This window comes from Pelobates fuscus, chromosome 7 (genome assembly GCF_036172605.1).
Source record: "Pelobates fuscus isolate aPelFus1 chromosome 7, aPelFus1.pri, whole genome shotgun sequence".
Taxonomy (NCBI): Eukaryota; Metazoa; Chordata; class Amphibia; order Anura; family Pelobatidae; genus Pelobates; species Pelobates fuscus.
Window position 1 is genome coordinate 76,247,961 of NC_086323.1, and position 22,781 is coordinate 76,270,741.

Consider the following 22,781-nt stretch of genomic DNA (forward strand, 5'->3'; position numbering starts at 1 on the left):
GTATAGCACGTCTGGAGCAATAATGGTAAAAACAAGTGCTTATTACGTATCTATATACAAAAAGATAACATCAGTAAACTGTGTGTTTTTAGCAATCTATAGACATTAATGTTATGAATAGTAATATGTAACTATCTTAGCAAGATAAATATTAGCTACCTTTTATGATTGTTTCCAACATATATTATGTTCACTGTAAGATGCATTCCGAGATATAAGAAGGTAAGCTAACGCAAACATTGATCATGTACGGCTTAGAAAAATTGCAGCTCTTGAGCAGAGATTGAGAAGAGGCAGACCCCATTGTCTACAGCTACATTATGCTTTTCCAGCCTTAAAGAAAGGCTCCATAAAAAAAAAAAAAATAGTAGATATAGCCCAAAGAAAATATGCTTGCAATTGGTTTTGAATGTTTTCTTCCTTCTTCTACAGCAAATATTAACGTGTCTGTCCAATCAGCGCTCATTAGGGAGTATTTGCAAGGCAGGTCCTGTGGACCATTGCCTATCTCTTGAGTTTGGCTCCATAGATCCAAACTATCAGTAACTAATGGGATTGGCTATCTGAATGGCAGTTGGGGATTGTTGTTGAAATTTGCCATTTTTTTTAAATGAAAAAAAGATTTAACACTCTTCACAAACGAAATACCTTGTGTTAAGACTGACATAGCATCATGGGAATTGTAGTTAAAGAATAACTGTGGTCTGCTCTGGCAACTTCTGCTATTGAGAGCTTTGTAGAAACTAAAGAGTTAACGCGTTATAATATGGAACTCTTTTATCTCTTATGAAGACCCTGGATACACACACAGGCATTGCATTTCCAGGAACCTAGTAAAGGGGATTCTATTTGAAGTCCTTTCTTTTCTTGCTTCTCCCTACAAAATACCTGTGGACACATGTTTCCACATGATAAGCTCCAGCCCCTTTGATGTTGACATGGGCTAAGCTTGGCATGGGAACTAGCATCCTCTGTAGTCAGACTTTCCAGTGCTGTATATAGCACAACCGTACTGTGGATATAACACCACAAACAATGAGAACCTTTGAAGTAAAGGGTATAACAGCAAGGCTAAAACTCCCTATGACTGCATTCATGTCGTTCAGCCCTTACGTTTGGGACCAGGGCTTCTACTTCAAATAAATAATGGTTCAGTGTTGCAGAACTTTTTCTCTGAGGTTCATCAATAATGGATAGTCATACTACTATTAAAATCACCATTATTGACAGCATGGCAAACAATCTACTTGATTGACAAAAGAACTCAAAATATGCAATGAATTTCCAGTAAATTAGTAAGAGGAGATACTATTTGTTTTTTATTTTTATTTTTTTTTACAATTTTGCCCTGCAAGATACCTGTGGACAAGTTTTTGCATGATAAGGTTTCCGGTGCTTTGATCTTGACTTTATACTTTGGCCAGGTTTGGTATAGTCACCAGATCCCTTTGAAGTCAAAGCTTCCAAAGCTATAATGTATCTCAGCCCTACTGTGGACATCACACCACAAACAGTGATACCTTTTGAAGAAAGAAAAATAATGTACATGTAAAAGTATGATTACCATGCAAACTTTACATGAGAATATACATCTCACAATTAATATAAATCCTGGCTGAGAATTGTAGGACAATAGTGTACTCCGCAGTAATGAATATTTACACCTCTATTAAAATGAGGATTGGAAGCACAGTAGAATTCTAGAATAAAGAAATCACCACCCTAAATAAAGCATTGGATTAATGTTACAAGATCAATAAGCCCAGCAACTCAATGCATATGAAAGAACTGAATGATTAGCGAGTTTGCAGATGCTTTTTCAGTGTGGCACTTAAATCATCACAATCGTCCATTTAGCATGAACAGTGACTATCAGATAGTGTCCTGCATTTATACACCTGTATCCAGATGAACTATTAAAGCGTAAGCTAAAATTTAAATCCATACTTCCTTGTTTTTGGAAACATGTCCTAAATTACCATTTTGTTATTGGTACGTTTGATTGCCAGACAGAACACTGGAGTGGAAACAAACTAACTTTTGCAAAAACTTAAAAACAACAAAAAAATAAAAACAAAATCAAGCAGCACACACAAACAAGGTTAACATATAAAGCACTGAGACACGTTATAAAAATGGCAGACTTTGTTTTCTTTAAGATAAAAAATAGTAAGTAAGATGCCCTACACACCGAACGTGAAGTAGTAGGATATGACAAAGAAGATTATACATCCATGATGAGAGGAATCTGGATACAACAAAGAGTAGTTTGCAGTTAGAATCCTGTAGGTGCAATGACACTTAGCTAAGCTTTGTGAGCCAATGGCCATATATCAGTGAATAAGGAAAAGCATTGCAACAGGGCCTCAAGGTGGATGTGACAAAGAGAAAGTATAATATTTAAAGATGGATGCCATATTAGTAATCCACACATGGACCTTATGCTCTGCTATTTGTGCCTAGAGAGGAATAAGCCACACCTTAACAAAAAAAGTGGAAAGACTTGCCTACAGTCACTATATTTCTGGTTCAGGTCTGGATGTTTTTTTGAACAGAATCAGTTTAATATACATATTATAGGTTCCATTTTCCAGTAGCACAAGCTAAACCTTGTTTGAGGCCCTTCTAGGAAGAAGCCATGAGACACTGAGTGGGGTGCTGTTATTCTTTGTTCTATTTTATAAATTTTTAAACCATATTTGAAGAACATCGCTTTAAGGAAAGTTTATCATGAGATTTGAGTTGCCGTATCAGTCCAGTAACTTAGATCATTTCTTGTAATACCTTTTTTATTAGACTAACAAAAAATGGAAGTGATGACCTTTCCGGAGTTCCTCCATTTTTCAAGTATAAAGTATAAACAAGTAAACTAAGATAACTGCAATACAGTTAAAGACAGTTAAAAACGTTAAAGTGACAAAAACTATAATAAATCTGCCCTAGGATGGAAGAGTTGAAAAAAAAGATAAGAGTTAAACGAAGAAATAGCAAGTTAGGGAGGGGGAAGAGGTAACTGACAGAAACCAATGCACAAGTTTGTAGTTGTATATATACACATACATTGACATTATGGTTGTTGTGTAATGTAAACAGGGATATTACAATGGAAAAACTAAAGAATTTACACAACATGAAGACCATTATTGCACGCCAGTTGGACTCCCCTTCACAGAAAAAGACCATTCCATTCAGGACCTTAATATCAAAATACTCAAAAGGAACTATTTAAAAATACAAAGGAGAGCAAAGCATTTAAGAACAGAATGGTAATTTTCTTTATCTCTAAAGACAGTGGACTAAATGTGGACTGGGGTTTCTTGGCACACTATGGCAGTTTCATGTGCGTATTTTGCTCCAGCTCATCGAGCCGGTGTATATTTTTTACACTACAACCATAATGCCAATGTATGGGTATATATACAACAGACAGGCTTGTGCATTCATTTTTGCAATTACTTCTAACTCCATCCCTAACTTGCTATCTCTCCATTTAACTCTTCTTTTCCCAATTCTCCCATCCAAGGGCAGATTTATTGTTTTTATTTTACTATCACTGATGAAGGGAGTGTGTGTTTTACTCATTTGTTTCTTCTTTCCCCCATTCTGGTACATGAGAGGTGAAGAAGTTGGTAACTTTTCGCTCCCTTGTTTCGAGATAACTGTCACTATAGTGGTTTAATCTCTAGCCATCTAGTAAGGTTTATATTAGCATGTTTGCACTCTTTAGCTGTTGAGGTAATGTTCTTTTTTAAACAGGGATCCTATTCGGATATCTTGGGAAGGGATCTAAATAGTGCCGGTCTTGTTGCAGTTCTCCTTTACTCTCCATGGTTACCAAATTAACTACTAGGGCTATGATTATGAGTAATGAGGGATGTCAAAAAAGGAATATACATAACTCTTTTATCCATATTAAAACCAATATTAAATAATTCATCATAGAAGGATACTCTTAGCCCAGTGGTATCTTTTGGAGTGACTGGTCCAGAAAGACTTTACAAAGTATGTTTTTTTTTTTGTTGTTGTTTTTATAGCAAATGTCATACAGCTTTCTTTAGAAGGTAGTAGGAGTTATTTTACTTTATGATTGTTGATAATTTGTGTTACAATGTTTCACTAACTGTAACCTGCAGGAGATACTAAAGTTATATCCTGCAACAGCTAATTAATAATTTTGGGATTCTTAGAATGTTATATGGTTTTAATGATTTTTTTTTTTTTAAGCATAATCACATTGAATTATCTGATCTGACTTCATGTTGGATCAGATTTTCTTTATTTATGAACTCATTTAAGTGGACAGTAGTGAGGTAGCTTCAATTTTGGTGGAAGATCCATTTCATGTTGTTGCTTTAACAAATGCAATACAGCCACCACAGGCCCCGGTTTAATAATGTTGGGTAAGCTTTTGAAATTATTTAATATTTTTGGATAAACTTTAAAAATGATTTTATATTAGGAAAAAAAATATTAAAATTTTGCAATATTTTATACTTTTTGATACATTTTAATATATTATATATTTTTGATATTTTAAAATGTTAAATTAAATATTTTGAAAGTTTATCCAAACTATGAAATCACTTGGGAAGCTTACTCAACAGTATTCAAGGCCTTAATTTACTTGTTTCACTCTGTGGTCAAAGATGCTCTAGAATTAGACTAAAAGCTTGTTACTACAAATCTCCGTTTGTCCAATAAAAATGGTATTACAAGAAACTGCAATACTTCACAAATCTGCATTAAAAAAGAAATAAAATGCATATAATTTATGAAATTGTGCATTTCTCTTTTATCAAATATTATGACATTAATAAAGTAAATGCCATATACTATTACAATACTGAGTATAAGTATATTTTTGATTATGATTCCTAGCAGGCAGAAGAAAGAGCAGGAAGATTTTGTTAAGAATATTCATTAGCTCTCCTGAGCTAAGCCTTTCAGTGTCAGAGCCAGCTCATAGTCAGTCTCAGTGCTGAAGTTAGCTTCTGGCTGCAGTGGATGTTGGGACAGGTGCTCGACAGACCACAGGTAAGAAGTCAAGTTTGTCTCAAACTGACTGTTTAAAATGGGGTGCCACCAGGACACTGCTGGAACCATAACCCCACCAGTGCACTGTAGTGGTTATGGTGCTTACAATGTTCCTTGTAGTTTGACACACTTTACCATCCTGGCTTGAAAATGATGGGTACTTGAAATGTTAAGGTTAAACATTAACAACTTTTATATCAACCTCACTAAACAACCTAATTAACTCAGGAGATATATAAAGGTCAATGTTTAAATGTGATACACCAAAGCACCATAACCATACAGCATGCTGAACGCTCGTACTGTTTGTAATAAATAGACAAACTGTCCATTACACTCCCTGTTAAAGTGTACTTATCCTGATTCCCACATTAGCTGTAAATTTGATAGCATTTCATTTCCGGTATACATTATGCAATCAAAAAGTATAGCAATATATTAGATTTTAATTTAAAGCTCTTTGAAATGTTGTCCCATCATCCACCTGTCAATCAAATCTTGGCATGGATCTTGGCATAGATCTCTGCATGTGGCATACAGTTCTATGCTGAGGGATGACTGACATAAAGTAGCAGGAGCACCATCCTACTCTCAGTGGTATCATTCCATAATGAAGCCAACAAATCAGCCTCATCAGAGAATATTGAGCTGCAAGGAGAGGTATCCTCAAGGTGAGTCACTGCGCAGAGTTTGAGAGCGCAAGGATGAGTGGAGGTTCAGTTTTAAAGTAGTGTAGCAGCCTTGGATCAAGAATGGTGGTGTTGGAAAATATGAATAATGATATATATATATTCATTTTAAGAACAGTCAATGGACCAAATGGATAGCTGACAAATTTACTAACCATTTAATGGTTTACTCTTCATTTTAATAAGAAGAACTAAAAAAAAGGACTAAAACAGTTATTTGAGCAAAATGTACATCCATTCTCTTTTTATCCTATACGCACATTCTCATAGACATGCATATCCATGCTTCATTTCCTAAATTATTTGGTGTGAAAAGAGAGGTTAAACTCTACACTTTTATTTATAGAAAAACTTTGCGTATGTGTGTGTATAACACCTTTTACCTTCTGCTCTGAACTCAGTAATCAACACTTGTTAAAAGGCTGATTAAATTAAATATATCTATACGTTAATCATCAAGCCTAGAGCTAATGAAATTCAATTAAAGACTCATCAGTGTGTGAGACGTTTGGGGTTACATTATGAATCAGGAAGATTAGTGAAACTGGGTTTGTGTGTCAAGTATAAGGGACAGCTGCCTAGAAAGACACCACAATATTCTCTTAAGCTATCTGAACCACTATTTATTATGTATGCAGGCAAGCATTTTTGGCGCCCTAGGCGAAAACAAATATGCCGCCCTACTTTCTTCCCTGACAGCTCAGACAGTTCCAACACACATGCTGACTCAAATAGACACACACTGACCATGCAAACTGACACACACGCACTAACCCATCTAGACTGACGCACACAGACTCATATACACACACTAACCCATGCAGACACACACACTGACCCATACAGACAGACACACTGACATACATAAACAAACTGACTGAAGCTGACTAATACACATTCTCTGACATACCTTACCTTCATTGCTGTTCATTCCCTGCGCCTGGCTGCCCTTTCTCTGCACATTATGTTCCCGCCCACTTCTCCCCATGTACAGGGGAAGGGGCGGGAGCGAGGAATTAAAGCACCCACGCGCTGCCACAATGCATGCCTGGGAGGGGGGGCCTGGCTGAGCGGGCTGACCTGTATCTCGCCGGACCTGTGTTCTACCAGGTGCTAGTGAGCAACAATGTAAGTGCTTCCAAGCGCCCAGTAAAATGGCCAATGGCATACTCACAATGACCTAACTTGTCAGGGCCGGCCCTGCCTGTATCAGTCTAATTAGAATTACTGGATGTGCTGCCATTCATATTTGGGGCAGGGTGGCTGCAACTACTCTTGCTTTGTCCAGTCCATTAGAAAGAGAAGGGTCGTAGTCCTGACAATGAACACTACAGCTAACCACTTTTTTTTAGTCAATCCTACAGTATGTAAATAATAAGGTAAAGGATGCCGCTTGTGAAGAGAACATGTCCTTAAAGGATCACTATAGTGTCAGGAAAACAAAGCCGTTTCCCTGACACTATGTCATCCTTGGGGGACCCTCACCCTCAGGGTCCCCCTCCCGTGGCGCTGAAGGGGTTAAAACCCCTTCAGCAGCTTACCTTAATCGAGCACCGAGCTCCAATGGCGCTGGTGACCCCTCCTCCCCCGCCAACGTCAGCTCCCAAGTGGAGCGGAATGCGCATGCGCGCGCATTCTAACAGTCCATAGGAAAGCATTTCTCAATGTTTTCCTTTGGACGTTCGGCACGCTGGATGCAAATTTTGCATCCAGTGTTGCATAAGCGCCTCTAGCGACTGTCAGGAAGACAGTCACTAGAGGTTGGATTAACCCTGCTATGTAAACATAGCAGTTTCTCTGAAACTGCTATGTATACATGTGAAGGGTTAAAACCTGAGGGACCTGGCCCCCAGACCACTTCATTGAGCTAAAGTGGTCTGGGTGACTATAGTGTCCCTTTAAATAGTAATAAAATGTGCTGTGTGATTTCTGTCCCACTGAACCCACGTGACCTCGTTCCAGCACATTTTGGGGTTGCAGGAGTAAGGTGGACAAATCAGTAGAAACAGTACACAATTGTAAATGCCCTAGTCCCATCAAGTGGTTTCTGTGTGTTCAATCCATTGGCGGATCCAGGGGGGGGGCAACGGGGCAATTGCCCCCCCCGATTCTCCCCTGCCGGCTAGTGCAGGGCTGGCATTGCCCAAGCGCCAGCCCTGCAATGTGCCTGCGGACCGGGGAGGGAGATCACTGATCTCCCTCCCCGGTCTGCAGGCACATTACTAACAGCCGACCGGAAGGGGAGGGAGAGAGGACCCGGGAGCTGTTACCAGCAGCTCCTCCGGGTCCTCCTCTCGCGAGATTTGGAGCGTTGCCGCGGTTACCACGGCAACGCTCCAAATCTCGCGAGAGTGAACTCTAGCCCTGGAGCGCGGGCTAGAGTTCACTGGAACCACTGGACCACCAGGGATTCCCCACTGGGACCACCAGGGATCCAGAAATGTCCCCCCTCCTCCTCAATAAAGGCAAGAAGGGAGGGGGGACATAAATATATTTTATTAAATACATTTTGTTTGTTTTTTTATTAAAAAGCCCTCCTCCCCTCCCCCCCATACACACTGCCCCCATACCCACTGCCCCCATACCCACTGCCCCACATACACTGCCCCCATACACACTGCCCCCATACACACTGCCCCCATACACACTGCCCCCATACCCACTGCCCCCATACCCACTGCCCCCATACCCACTGCCCCACATACCCACTGCCCCACATACACTGCCCCCATACCCACTGCCCCCCATACACACTGCCCCCATACACACTGCCCCCATACACACTGCCCCCATACACACTGCCCCCATACACACTGCCCCCATACACACTGCCCCCATACACACTGCCCAACATACACACTGCCCAACATACACTGCCCCCATACACACACTGACCCCATACACACACTGACCCCATACACACACTACACACACTGACCCCATACACACACTACACACACTGACCCCATAAACACACTGACCCCATACACACACTACACACACTGACCCCATACACACTGACCCCATACACACTGACCCCAAAATACACTGCCCCCATACACACTGCCCCCATACACACTGCCCCCATACACACTGGCCCCATACACACTGCCCAACATACACACTGCCCAACATACACACACTACACACACTGACCCCATACACACACTGACCCCATACACACACTGACCCCATACACACTGCCCAACATACACTGCCCCCATACACACACTGACCCCATACACACACTGACCCCATACACACACTACACACACTGACCCCATACACACACTACACACACTGACCCCATACACACACTGACCCCATACACACACTGACCCCATACAAACACACACTGACCCCATACATACACACACTGACCCCATACACACACACACTGACCCCATACACACACACACTGACCCCATACACACAAACACTGCCCCCATACACACACTGTCCCCATACACACACTGTCCCCATATAAACACTGTCCCCATACACACACTGACCCCATACACACACTGACCCACAAACACTGCCCCATACACACACTTCCCCCTTACACACACTGACCCCATACACACACTTCCCCCTTACACACACTGACCCCATACACACACTGACCCCATACACACACTGACCCCATACACACACTGACCCACAAACACTGCCCCACATACAAACACTACACACACTGACCCCATACACACACTGACCCCATACACACACTGACCCACAAACACTGCCCCCCATACACACACTGCCCCACAAACACTGTCCCCATATACACACTGTCCCCATATACACACTGTCCCCATATAAACACTGTCCCCATATAAACACTGTCCCCATACACACACTGCCCCACAAACACTGTCCCATACACACACTTCCCCCTTACACACACTGACCCCATACACACACTGACCCACAAACACTGCCCCATACACACACTTCCCCCTTACACACACTGACCCCATACACACACTGACCCACAAACACTGCCCCACATACAAACACTACACACACTGACCCCATACACACACTGACCCCATACACACACTGCCCCACAAACACTGCCCCCCATACACACACTGCCCCACAAACACTGCCCCCATACACACACTGCCCCACAAACACTGTCCCCATACAACACTGTCCCACAAACACTGTCCCCATACAACACTGTCCCACAAACACTGTCCCCATACACATACTGCCCCGCACACACTGCACACCTATACACACACTGCTGCCCCCCCATACACACATTGCCCCAAACACACACACAGTGCCCCCCATACACACACTGCCCCACACATACATACAGTGCCCCCCCATACACACACTGCCCCACACAGACATACAGTGCCCCCATACACACACTGCCCCCTAACACACACTGCCACCCTTACGCACTCACACTCACTTCACCGCTCACACACACACTGCACCTTTCACACACATTTCACCCCTAACACACACCACTTCTCCTATGCCCTATATCCCAGCAGACCCCAGGTAAGTTGTCAAACTGTTCTTAAACGGTATGACTACTTACTCTGGGGTGGGGTCCTGGCACTACTGGCACCATAACTACTACACTGAGCTGTAGTGGTTACTGTGCTAGGATTATTTTTTTTAAATAATCTACAAGTGCCCCTCCCGAGATCAGGCTCTGGATCCGCCACTGGTTCAATCTTGTCTGTAAGTTTGCTTTTGACCTTTTCTGATTTTCTGTTATCCTGACCCAGCATGTACCTAAGTTTTTTCTGTATCTCTGCTATTCTGACTTTAGCTTATACTGATTTCTCTCTTTTGCACATTAACCTCTTAACAGTCATTAAGGACAAATATGACCCCTTCACTTACCTGGAATGATCCACGGCGTTCCCGGTCGGGGGTAATTGCCGAGACCCCAGCAGTCTCCCTTCAGCAACTCTGGCCACCCCGGCCCTCCAGGGCCATGTGATCACCATGATCACCATGATCACATGGCCGCAATAGGAGTCTATGGAGCTGCCTGCAGTCCCCCTGACTCCTAAAAATAAACAAAAATAAAAAATCAAGCATGTTAAATAAATATATTATACATATATATATATATATATATATATATATATAAAATAATTAAAGCATTTTATAATATATTATACATATATAATGCAGATATATGATTTAATTATAAGTGTACTTTGAGATATATACACATATGTCTCAAAATACACTTAAAATGTAATCAGATATATGCATTATATATGTATAATATATTATAAAATGCTTTAATTACCTTATAATATATTATACATATATAGGAAATAGAAGTGTGTGTGTGTATATATACATATATGCATGTATTATATGCATTATATATAAATATATATATTTATAGACACATATAATGCACACACGTATTACATATAATATAATACACACACACATTATATATATATATATATATATATAATATAAATTTTAACCTTTTGATATATATATATATATATATATATATATATAGAGAGAGAGAGAGAGAGAGAGAGAGATAGATAGATATATATTGTTTTTTCTTCAAATATTGGAAAGTTTTTAATTGTGCAGTGTCAACGTTTCGGACCCTCTCGTGGTCCTTTCTCAAGATAAATTACAATCATTGCACTATCACTTATATACCAAATGCATGGTATTACTTAATTAATTTACTTACTCCATCTGTGTGTATCCCATCACAATGAAAGAAGGTAACTGTCTAATCCCTCCCAAAACGGTGCACCTGTACATGAGACCATGTCTCATCAACTATAAAATTGTTGTAAAATAGTTCCGGACAGGGTTATTTGTGAAAAGTGAAAAAGACATACCTAGAAATAGGACTAATCCGTGAAATACAGGGAAGTTGCCTTTATTCCATTGTAAAAACGGACAAAAGGCTACTGTGAGATAGGGAAGCTAGACTTGTTTAAAGGGAAGTAGATCTCTCAGAGGGACTGGATAATAAATCTTAATATAAAAATAGATAGTAAAATTAAATGTCTCTATTTTTAAATGTAGCTTAGTATGGTTATCTACCTAATAAATTTCTTAGCAACATTACACAGAGATTAGTTCTATGAATATCGGGTCATTGGCTATAGATGATCATAAAGAGAAGAATAAATCATTGCTAACTGACTAGGAAACGCATGTATTACGTATCTGTAAATCCTATATAACTGTAATATTATCATTATCATTGTAAATAAGAGAATTCATATCTCTGTAATCGGTCTCCAATGAGGACCAGTTTTGATAATGTAATCCATTAAATTAAATAACTGAAAATAATAATTAACCATAAATAACCATCAACATAATTAACATGTAGGCAAACAAAAATGAAAAGGAGATGTATTCATTGGGTCCATGTGGAGATATAGGGTTGAGAGTCTTTATCACGCTGTAAGAGCAGACAAGCTCTATCGCCTCCTCTGAACAGTGGTGGTATTGTGTCAATGCCAATAAACTTGAATGTGGTCAGTCAATGTCCCATCTGCAAAAAATGTTTTGCTACTAGTTTCTCTGTGGAACCATCATGGTACGCTGTGCTGATAGCTGATCGGTGTGCCCTCTTATGCGATTTCTTAAGGTTAACTCCGTTTTTCCAACGTAGTGTAGTCCACATGGGCATGTGATTTATACACTACATGGTCTGTCATACAAGTTTGTAACATGTGTCTACTTGTTATACATCCTGTACATTTGAAACAGCCAGATTTAAGGGTTCTATTGTGTAACCTGTTATTTTTTTTTCGTAACAGTGTTTCGGGTCTGTGGAAGCTATTAGATCTCTGATGTTGCAACCTCTGTTGAAACTGAACGTGGGATGTTATTTGAAATCATTAGGTAAAGTCTTATCACTTAATAAGATATTCCAATGTGTTTTAACTGATTTAGATTCAAACTCAGATGCCGTTGTGCACTACATTGTAGTTTTGAGATATTTTCATTTTTACTTTTTGACAACAATGTGGTCTGATGAAGTTGTTTCACTTTTTATTTTGCTTTAGATAATTGTGTTTCCAACACAAACGGCACTTTAACTGATGATATCATTGTTGTGATATGTTTTACTGTTTTGGAACACTAATATGTGTGTTCAGCAAAGTCTCCCGAGTATAACAGTACCCCCCCCCCCTCCCACCCCACCCTCCCCATATACAGGTTTTATAATGTTTTTGAAGTTACAGGATCAAATATAAGGCTTAATTTTCTGTTTGTTTTTTTTACATTGACATTTGCCAGGTTGGTTATGTTGCCTTTGAGAGCGTATGGTAGACCAGGAATGAGAATTACCCCCATGATGGCATACCATTTGCAAAAGAAGACAATCCAAGATATTGCAAATGGGGTATGTTCAGTCTTTTTTGGTAGCCACTTAGTCACAAACACTGGCCAAAGTTAGCGTTCATAATAGTTTTTTTGCATTTTTAACACACAAACAAATATAAATGCTAACTTTGGCCAGTGTTTGTGACTAAGTGGCTACTAAAAATGTCTGGACACACGCCATTAAATACCCTGGGTTGTCTACTTTAAAAAAATATGTACATGTGAGGTGGGATTCATCGATTTATTGTAACAGTGTTATAATGTCACTATTGATAACACTATTGATACATTTTTAAAATATATATTTTGAAACAGCAATGTCCTATTGTACTTATAGCCCTATAACTTGAAAAAAAAGCTAAGGGCATGTTAACATTGGGTAGTTCTGGGGGGCGTGTCTGACTTCCGGCGCGAGCAGTCGCATGGACTAAGAGCTCCGGCGATATTCCGTCCTGATCAGCTACAATTAAGCTACTCAAAGCGGTAACTCACTTAGTTTACCGACTACTAACTGTGGGGCACCTAAGGCATAGCAGGATGTCACCCTACAAGCAACCTAAGATCCAAGAATTGACGAAATCAAAGAAAAAAGACCGCCAATTACTGAACCAAGATGGCGGCGACGATGTAGAGGCCATGTCAGACGGCACCTCGGATCAAGACTCGACTTCCTCAAAGTACTCTGACTCCCCAATTACAGAGAAAAGCCTCCACAAGATGCTCCAAGAGCTGAGAGCAACGATTAAAGCGGATTTTCACCGCATAGATAGTGAGCTACGCAGGGAAATAGCAAGTCTGGGAGACCGGACGAGCCATCTTGAAAACAAAACGGGTGATCTTTGCAACGCTCACAATGAAGTTGTGGACAAACTTCAATCTCTTTCGGATGATAATAAAGCCCTAAAGCTAAAATTGGCAGACTTGGAGGACAGATCGAGAAGGCAAAACATCAGATTTCGTGGTATTCCAGATGATGTCTCCCAGGATGCTCTCCCTCAATTCGTGCTCGCTATATGCAAGGCCTTAGTCCCTGCTTTACCAGACTCTGCATGGGCCTACGACCGCATGCACAGACTTCCACGCCCGTCGCGGCTATCATCAGAGGTACCCAGAGACGTAATAGTAAAATTCCACTATTATGCTCATAAAGATGCTTTATTGTCAGCGGCACGAAAACTATCGATTCTCCCGGATCCACACTCAAAAATTGCTTTATTTGCGGATTTATCAGCTGCAACTATGGCAAAACGTAAAGAGTTTGTCACCATCACCAAAACGCTGCGCAACAACAATGTGAACTACAAGTGGGGATACCCGACGAAGTTGATCGTGTGGAGACAAGGTTCTACCCGGATCATCACTGAACCAAGTGAAGGCATGAAGGCTCTCTCAGAATGGGGACTGTGGCGTAACATGGAAGATAAGGGCGCGGAATCTGGAGGAGCTTCCCCGAAGAAAATTCTTGCGGACTGGCACATGGCGGGAACAAAATCCACAAAGAAATGAACTATTTTTGCCATCTATATCGTGCTTAATACGCAGTGATGGGTATGATATCTCAATGTATGTCAAAACTGTAGAGTGTGTTATTTATGTATACCGTAAGCCCTCCTTTACCGGCCCCGCTCGCGGGATCGATAACTACCAAACCACCTTTCATATATTTTAAAGCACTTTATAGTTTGCTTGCCCACGTATTTGTATGCCACTATCAACCTAATTGTAACCCCTTAATCCTCCCTTTGTGGAACACAGCTTTAATGGTAGTTATTTCACACTTATTTGTCATCACAAAATATGGCGTCTTTATACGCTAACCATATATTTGCCACCTTGTAAATGAGTTCACCGCCGGTAGTAAGGTTCCTCTTGCAACCTGGTTAAGTTTACCAACTCAATACAGTCTTAGGAGTTAACGTTTCCCACTTAAATGTTGTAGACTCTTGGTACTTTATGATCCGCAGCTCCTTTTCAGAGCGCTGAGGATCAGACTTTAGGCCAAATATGGGAGTCATTATATGCGTATCAACTTTATAGCGTATTATCTCTCGTGAGCTACTCAGATGAATTGATCCCTGGTGACTGGGTCAAATCCCTCTTACTCCTTTTGGGGCCTGAAAAGGCATTAAATGTTTGATTAACGGCACTGCAAAAATCGTTATCGTGCTTATCAGGCGGTAACATAGCATAATATAACTTAGGTTTTAGTTGCTATTAACCACTGTATAAACGTGGCGATATTATATACATCACTATTAACCGCTGATTGTATGCAAAGGTATCACAATTATGGTAGTATTTTTCTTATTTTTCTTTTGGTCTAATTGATTCTCATGCCTCTTTAACTTACTGAGTTACATCCTCTCAGGATGGTAGGAGCTCCACGTTTCCCCACCACACTAGGCCACCTCTTGAGATCACCTCAAGGTGTTCTCTATATGGCCGTTACTCATCTCCTTCACGACGGAGATTGCTGTACATACTTTAGTTCGTTATATCCCCAGTTTTTCAACCCCCTTTCCCTATTTACCCATAACCTGCTAGTAAAGTTCTCAAGGTATATACCAGATCTTGCAGAAAAATTGTTTTGGATAAGATTGCAAACTGTAAGCGCTAGGAAAATTAGCCTCTCCTGTTTCAGTAAGGACCATACTGTTAGAGTTACCACCAACACATCATTATGTCCCAAAACAATATGAAAATTCTGTCTATCAATGTTAAGGGTCTGAATAGCCCTAATAAAAGGCGGCAGGTATTGAAAGAAATGCATGCTTCAAAGGCAGCTATAGTGTGTTTGCAGGAAACTCACTTTCAAAAAGCGAATTCACCTAAACTATACTCGAAAAATTACCCTGTCAGCTACCATGCGCAAGCACCCAATAAAACAAAAGGAGTAGCTATTCCTTTCCACTCAGACTGGGTATTTACACTACACAATCAATATTCTGACCCAGCTGGCAGGTTGCTGGTACTAGTAGGTGATTTAAATGGTATTCAAATAACACTAGCTTCCCTTTATGCGCCAAACGTAGCTCAATACTCACTTACTCATTTATAAAAAAAGCCATAAACAAAATATCTCGTCTCAAGCAAGGCCACTTAATAATCTGTGGTGACTTTAATTGCACGCTAGATCCGCAGTTGGACACACAACGTATCCAAAACAAGCCTCCAAACAAAGCTTCTATACACACAAGTAAATTGTTTTCTCACCTGCTCCACTCAGTTGACCTGTATGATGCTTGGAGAAACTTATACTCAGCGGCTAGAGATTACACTTATTTCTCTCACGTCCACACTACATACCTTTGTCTGATAGATAAATCTACACTACCGCATCTAAAAACTCAAACGATAGGACAACGTTCATGGTCTGACCATGCTCCGATAGAAACCGTTATTGGAGTTCCTTACCCTGCCAAAGGCCGGGGTAAATGGAGACTAAACAAGTCTATTTTAGATTGCCCAAAAAACCGTAATACCATTGCTACTGAACTAGATAACTACTTCACAGCCAACTCCACTGATGATACATCTACCGAAATAGTGTGGCTCGCCCATAAAGCGGTCATAAGAGGGGAATTTATAAAATTAGGATCCCAACAGAAAAAATGTTTCCAAAACTCGCTTACTGCATTAACTCAAAAATTGGCGTGGAAAAGCTAAATAAGTCCGTTCCCTCTAAATCCCTATCTAAACAAATAACTGAAACTCAAGAGGCACTCCGCCAATTGCATGCTCAGGATTATAATAATAACGCACGAAAGCTGCAACAACATTATTACCACATGGGAAACAAAGCAGGCAAATTGCTAGCAAACAAATTGAAAACTAAATACCTTCAAACGAAAATTCCCTACATCATTTCCAAATCAAACTCAAAAATTTATAACCCCAACAAAATTGTAGACGAATTATCCTATTACTATGAGGATCTATATAATCTACAGGCTAACACAGATACACATACGCCCAACCTTGAAGAAATTGAAAGTTATTTAACACAGGTAGACTTACCACAAGTTACACAACAGCAAAATGACCTACTAAGCGCACCATTCACAGAAGAGGAGGTAGCGAAAACCATACGATCCCTCCCAAAACACAAAGCCCCAGGTCCTGATGGACTTTCAAATTACTATTACATTAAAATGGCACCACAACTGATTCCACACATCACACAAATATTCAACTCAGTTCAAAAATCTGGATCATTTGCACGAGAAATGCTGGAAGCATTCATCATAACTCTGCCCAAACCAAACAAGTCGCCGACGATTTGTAGCAACCTTCGTCCAATATCACTTCTGAATGCTGATGTCAAATTATATGCAAAATTGATCGCTAACAGATTGAAACCCCTCCTGCCCAACTTAGTTTCCATAGAACAAGCAGGCTTTGTCCCGGGTAAACAAGTGGGGGACAATACAAGATATTGTATGGATCTATTGGAGTGGGCGTTCAAAAATAAAATAAAAGGTACTTTTATGGCCTTGGACGCTGAAAAGGCTTTTGACCGCCTGAATTGGTCATATATGGAACGTACACTATCAGCGTTCCAATTTTCAAGCCATTTCATTACAAGCATAAAAGCCCTCTACTCTTCGCCCTCCGCTAAGGTCTTCAACACAGGCTTTACTTCACGTAGTTTCTCCATAAAAAATGGAACCAGACAAGGCTGCCCACTGTCACCTCACATTTTTATTTTGTGTCTGGAACCATTAGTTAGACTTATCAAAAAAGACAACTTGATTCCAGGTCTTATCACACCAGCAGGGGAAAATAAGATCGCACTTTTTGCGGATGATATCATGTTATTTCTTACTGACCCGTCCCATTCGGTCCCTTACGTTGTAAACACTCTGAAAACGTATGGTAGAATTTCGTATTATAAAAACAACATTACCAAAACACAAATCCTTCCCTTCAATCTAGACTCCAAAACATTAGATGATCTTAAGGCCCAATTTCCTTTTGAGTGGCGTAAAACCTCGATCTCCTACTTAGGAGTCAAAATAGCTCACACACAGAAACAAATCATTTTGGAGAATCATGTAGAGGTTCTATCAAAACTTTCAAAGCAAGTTGAAACATGGGATAAGGCCAATGTTTCTTGGCTAGGCAGGATCGCTTCACTTAAAATGATGGCAATTCCCATCATACTATATTTGTTTAGGATGCTGCCCATAGCTCTCCCTAATGCTCTATTAAAACGATTTGAAAAACTTTTAAATGCTCATGTATGGAAGAAAAAACCTCAGAGAATTTCCTTTAGGTCACTGTGGCGCCCTATGGAAAAAGGTGGCCTGAACATACCCAATATCAGAAACTATTATACAGCAACAGTACTAGCGCAGGGTATCGATATATTAACACACAAATCCTGCCCAGTATGGCTTCACCTAGAAGAGAAATGTGGAGACCTACAGCAATTATCACATACTCTGTGGTCCACTTCATTCCACAGCTCGCAGGGTATGCTATCGACATCTAAATTTTTACTTAAATCATGGAAGTCATGGAGCCCCCTGATCTGCCCGAGCCCTGAATTGCTATTTATTGCTCCTTTACAGGCTCTTACGGTCATATCTCCAGACCTGCCTATACAACAATGGGTATCTAAAGGTATAACCCATGTTCACTCACTATACTCAGTCAAGGGGCTAACCCCCTTCCCTACTCTACACACAACCTTTGCTTTACCTTCAAGAGACCTTTTCGTGTACCTAAGGGTCAAACACATTTTGCAATCTAGATCCGTAAAATATGTTAGCTCTCTAATAATGAGCAAACTGGGGCATATCTGTTTCACAACTCAGAAAAAGGCACCCATCTTAAAACCTCTCTCCCTTTGTTATGCAGCCCTGGCGGTGAACAATGACAAAGACAAAGCTAAATTGCCTTATATGCTCCGCTGGGAACAAGACCTAGAAGAAACATTTCCCATGTCCAATTGGATAAATGCAATAGTATACACTAAAAAATCATCAAAATGTGTTACACACTGGGAAGCGTATTATAAAATATTAATGAGGTGGTACATGTCCCCATCTAGATTAGGGAAGATCTATTCTGGTTCAACTGGATGTTGTTGGAGGTGTGCGGACCCAAACGGTACATTGAAGCATATATTCTGGGATTGTAAAGTCCTAGACACCTTCTGGTTACAAATTCAACAATTAATCACATCGCTTAATAAACACACCCTTCCACTCTCACCAGCTACTTACCTTCTCCACCTGACTCCTATATTACACAGCTTCCCCTCAAGAGCAGCGGTGTTCAATATCCTTGTGGCAGCCAAACTTAGCATAGCCGCCCACTGGAAAAGTCAATTTTGTCCCACTATTCAGGAGGTAATAAAACGGGTCCACACCACCTATATTTTTGAAAGAGAGTGGGCTCACAGGGGTTATAACCCAATTTTCCATAAACTTTGGCATAACTGGGAAGTGATTGCAGATAAAACCCATTAAAGATCTTATCATGAACTCTGGTAATAAATATCCTTGCCTTTCCCCCACCCCCTCCCTCTCCCTCCCTGTTCATAAAGTTAACGTAGTTTTCCTTACAAGATTGCAACTTTATTTTGGAAATTCATCTTATTCATTGGAGCATTATACAGGATGCTAATTAAGAACTGGTTTTATGATTATAGAACACCTTTATGGTACTTCTGTGTGGTAAGACATGACGGGCAAGCTATCAAATCATCTATAGGACAGCTATTTTACGTACCGCATATTTGAATTTTCATTTACACTAATATCAAACATTAGATCTCTGTTATAGTACACATATCTGTAGGGTTTTGGTACAAACCCACCCATCGTCAATAAAAAGGTATATCTCGAGTTCCCATGCTTCCACGCAGTGTGTATAACATCACCTTATCCACTTTAGGGGGTGTACAAGTACCAAGGTTTATGTAATATACTCAAGATGCACAAGTACTAAAAAGTGTTAATACCATTGCATGTTATGTCAAAGTAATAGGACCATGGCCGGTACCACAGTAGATTAATTGCATATTACTGTAGATGATAATGCTCTTTGCTAATGTTGCGCAGGGCTAAAGCAACACTCTGTTTCCATATATTTTGTTGTACCAATGTGCCTTACTTTGTTTTGTTATGTTCTACGAAATTTATTTTGGCTTACCATACATTGTATTACTTCACTGTAAGATACACTGTAAAACTTGCATCTGCTGATGTCTACTCTATTGTGATTGAACTTCCTGTGTTTATTTCAACTAATAAAAATATACATTGGAAAAAAAAAAACATTGGGTAGTTCTAAACTCAGGACAACATTTTTAAACTATTTAGCATGGGTGTTTTTTGGCGGTTGTAGATGCATAACAGATTTTGGGGGTCAAAGTTAGAAAAAGTTTTCTTTTTATTAATGTAGTCATCATATTTATTTTCTAATTTTTCTTATAGTAAATTATAAGATATGATGAAAATAATGGTATCTTTAGATAGATCATTTAATGGTGAGAAAAACAGTATATAATATGTGTGAGTAACATGAGTAAGAGGAAAATTACAGCTAAACACAAACACAGCAGAAATGTAAAAACAGCCCTGGTCCTTAACGGTAAGAAAATTGGAAAACAGTCTGGTTGTTAAGGGGTTAAGCCTGGCCACTCTAGGGTACAGTAACACGCCTGTTCTGTTTGTTTCTATTTGTTGTCCTGCTTTATGCATTTTACTCTTACCATGATAGACATAACTTTCCTGTCATCCTGTAGCAGTCTCTCTTACAAGGAGAATACCATGCACCTCAAGGAGCAGTGACAGGAAGATGTGGTATAGACCAGCCACAGCTCCACAATAAATATCACATTGGTAATATCATTTGAGTGGCCTCCTGACATGGGGCTGCCGCTGCCCCATAAATACTGAATATGCAGCCATATCTGCAAATCATGTACTGTATGAGACATGAAGGTATCTGCAAGACAGCCTAAAGTGTAGTCTGACCACCATACAGGGATACGAGGTAAGCAGTTACTTAGTAAATGTGCAAGAAGAAAATAGATTTAAAAAATGCAGAGAACGCTATATAATTTCACAATGGAAGCCTGCAGGGCAAGGCTGAAAGGTTTGCACAAAAAGGCCAAATGACTCCCACACATCCAGACTAACCATAATAGACTTCCAACTGCCATATAAGACATAACAGTTTTAAAGTAAAATGTAAAAAATAATATAAATATATATATATATATATATATATATATATATATATATTTTTTTTTTTTTTAAACTTCTCAGAACACCAGTTGTTTCGCTCTTACCTTCAGGATGATGTTAAAACATTGTTATATGTTCTCATTAAATACTTCTATTTGAGCTCACATATGTGGATTTTACTTACATGTATTTTACAGGAGAGGTGTTAAGATATAGGGTGGCAATGTGTCATTTCATCATAAACATATTTTTAAACGATTTATTATGGACCTAACTTGTTTGAAAAGTCTAATGCATCTGCTTCAGAAAAGTTTGATCTAAACTCACTGCAAGATCCTAGTTTTATTAAAGGGACACTATAGTCACCTGAGCAACATTAGCTTAATGAAGCAGTTTTGGTGTATAGAACATGCCCCTGCAGCCTGATGTTTATCCTTGCCTTGTCTCCAGCACTGGGGGCTGGACTTTATCTGTGGCTGCCCCTGTCAATCTCAGTCCACTTAAATCAAAGGCCTCTTTGGGTGCTGGGTTTTCCAGAAATCTTGAAGAAGACCGTAAATATGGCATGAATGCCTATGGGGGAACGTACCTCCTGCCAGATAAAGTTTTTGACATTTCAGACGAAGAGGGTGAGCACAAATGTCTGCCTACTGGACTCCCAACTAAGATAAGTCCTGACAGGTTCTACCTAAAAAAAGGTTTAGGCCTCATCACTCTTTCTGGGTCTTATTAAAGTACTTCAACTTTGCTTCTGTTCTCATAAGTACAAACACTGCACTGCTTCTACTCCCAATAACTGACAGAAGTTGTTCATCAAACTACCGTTCTCCTAACCTGTGCGAGTTTGCTTTCCTAAATCCTCAAGTGTTTTCTTGCAAACTAACTATTCAGTTCAGATTTTCCTCACTTCCGTAATAAACACAATTGTAATTGGTAAAGACCTTCTTAATATTACAACTAAAAAGGTTCAATTGCAATGACTTTTAAAATAAGACACCTTTCCTTCAACTTAAGGCAGAGTCATGAGACAATTGAATTCCCAGTTACAATTTATTTGTTGTTAAAACTCAGTTATTTGATATTACATTTTTTTAGTGATTAATAATATTGTTATATGTTAAACAATGGCAAAGGGGAGATTTTTAAAAAAGTGTTGGTGATGGAAAAGTGATAATTGAGGAAAAAGTTAAAGAGATACTGTAGTCATTATAGCCAATCTGACACTCTCAGCCAATCACAGCTGCCCATTGCTGCTCAAGCTAATACCTCCTCATTTGCCAAAGCAGCACAGAGGTTATGGGCTGATAGGGACTCCCATTCAGCATAAAAAACATTAAAACATTAAAAACTGTTTAATGCTGAATGAAATGATGAAACCAAGGGACTCCAAAAACGAAACCCTGTTTAAGGAGATGAAGCAGACACAGTCGCTACAGTGTCCCTTTAATGGAGCAATCACCACAGAATACAAGGAAGCCCTCTATATGCC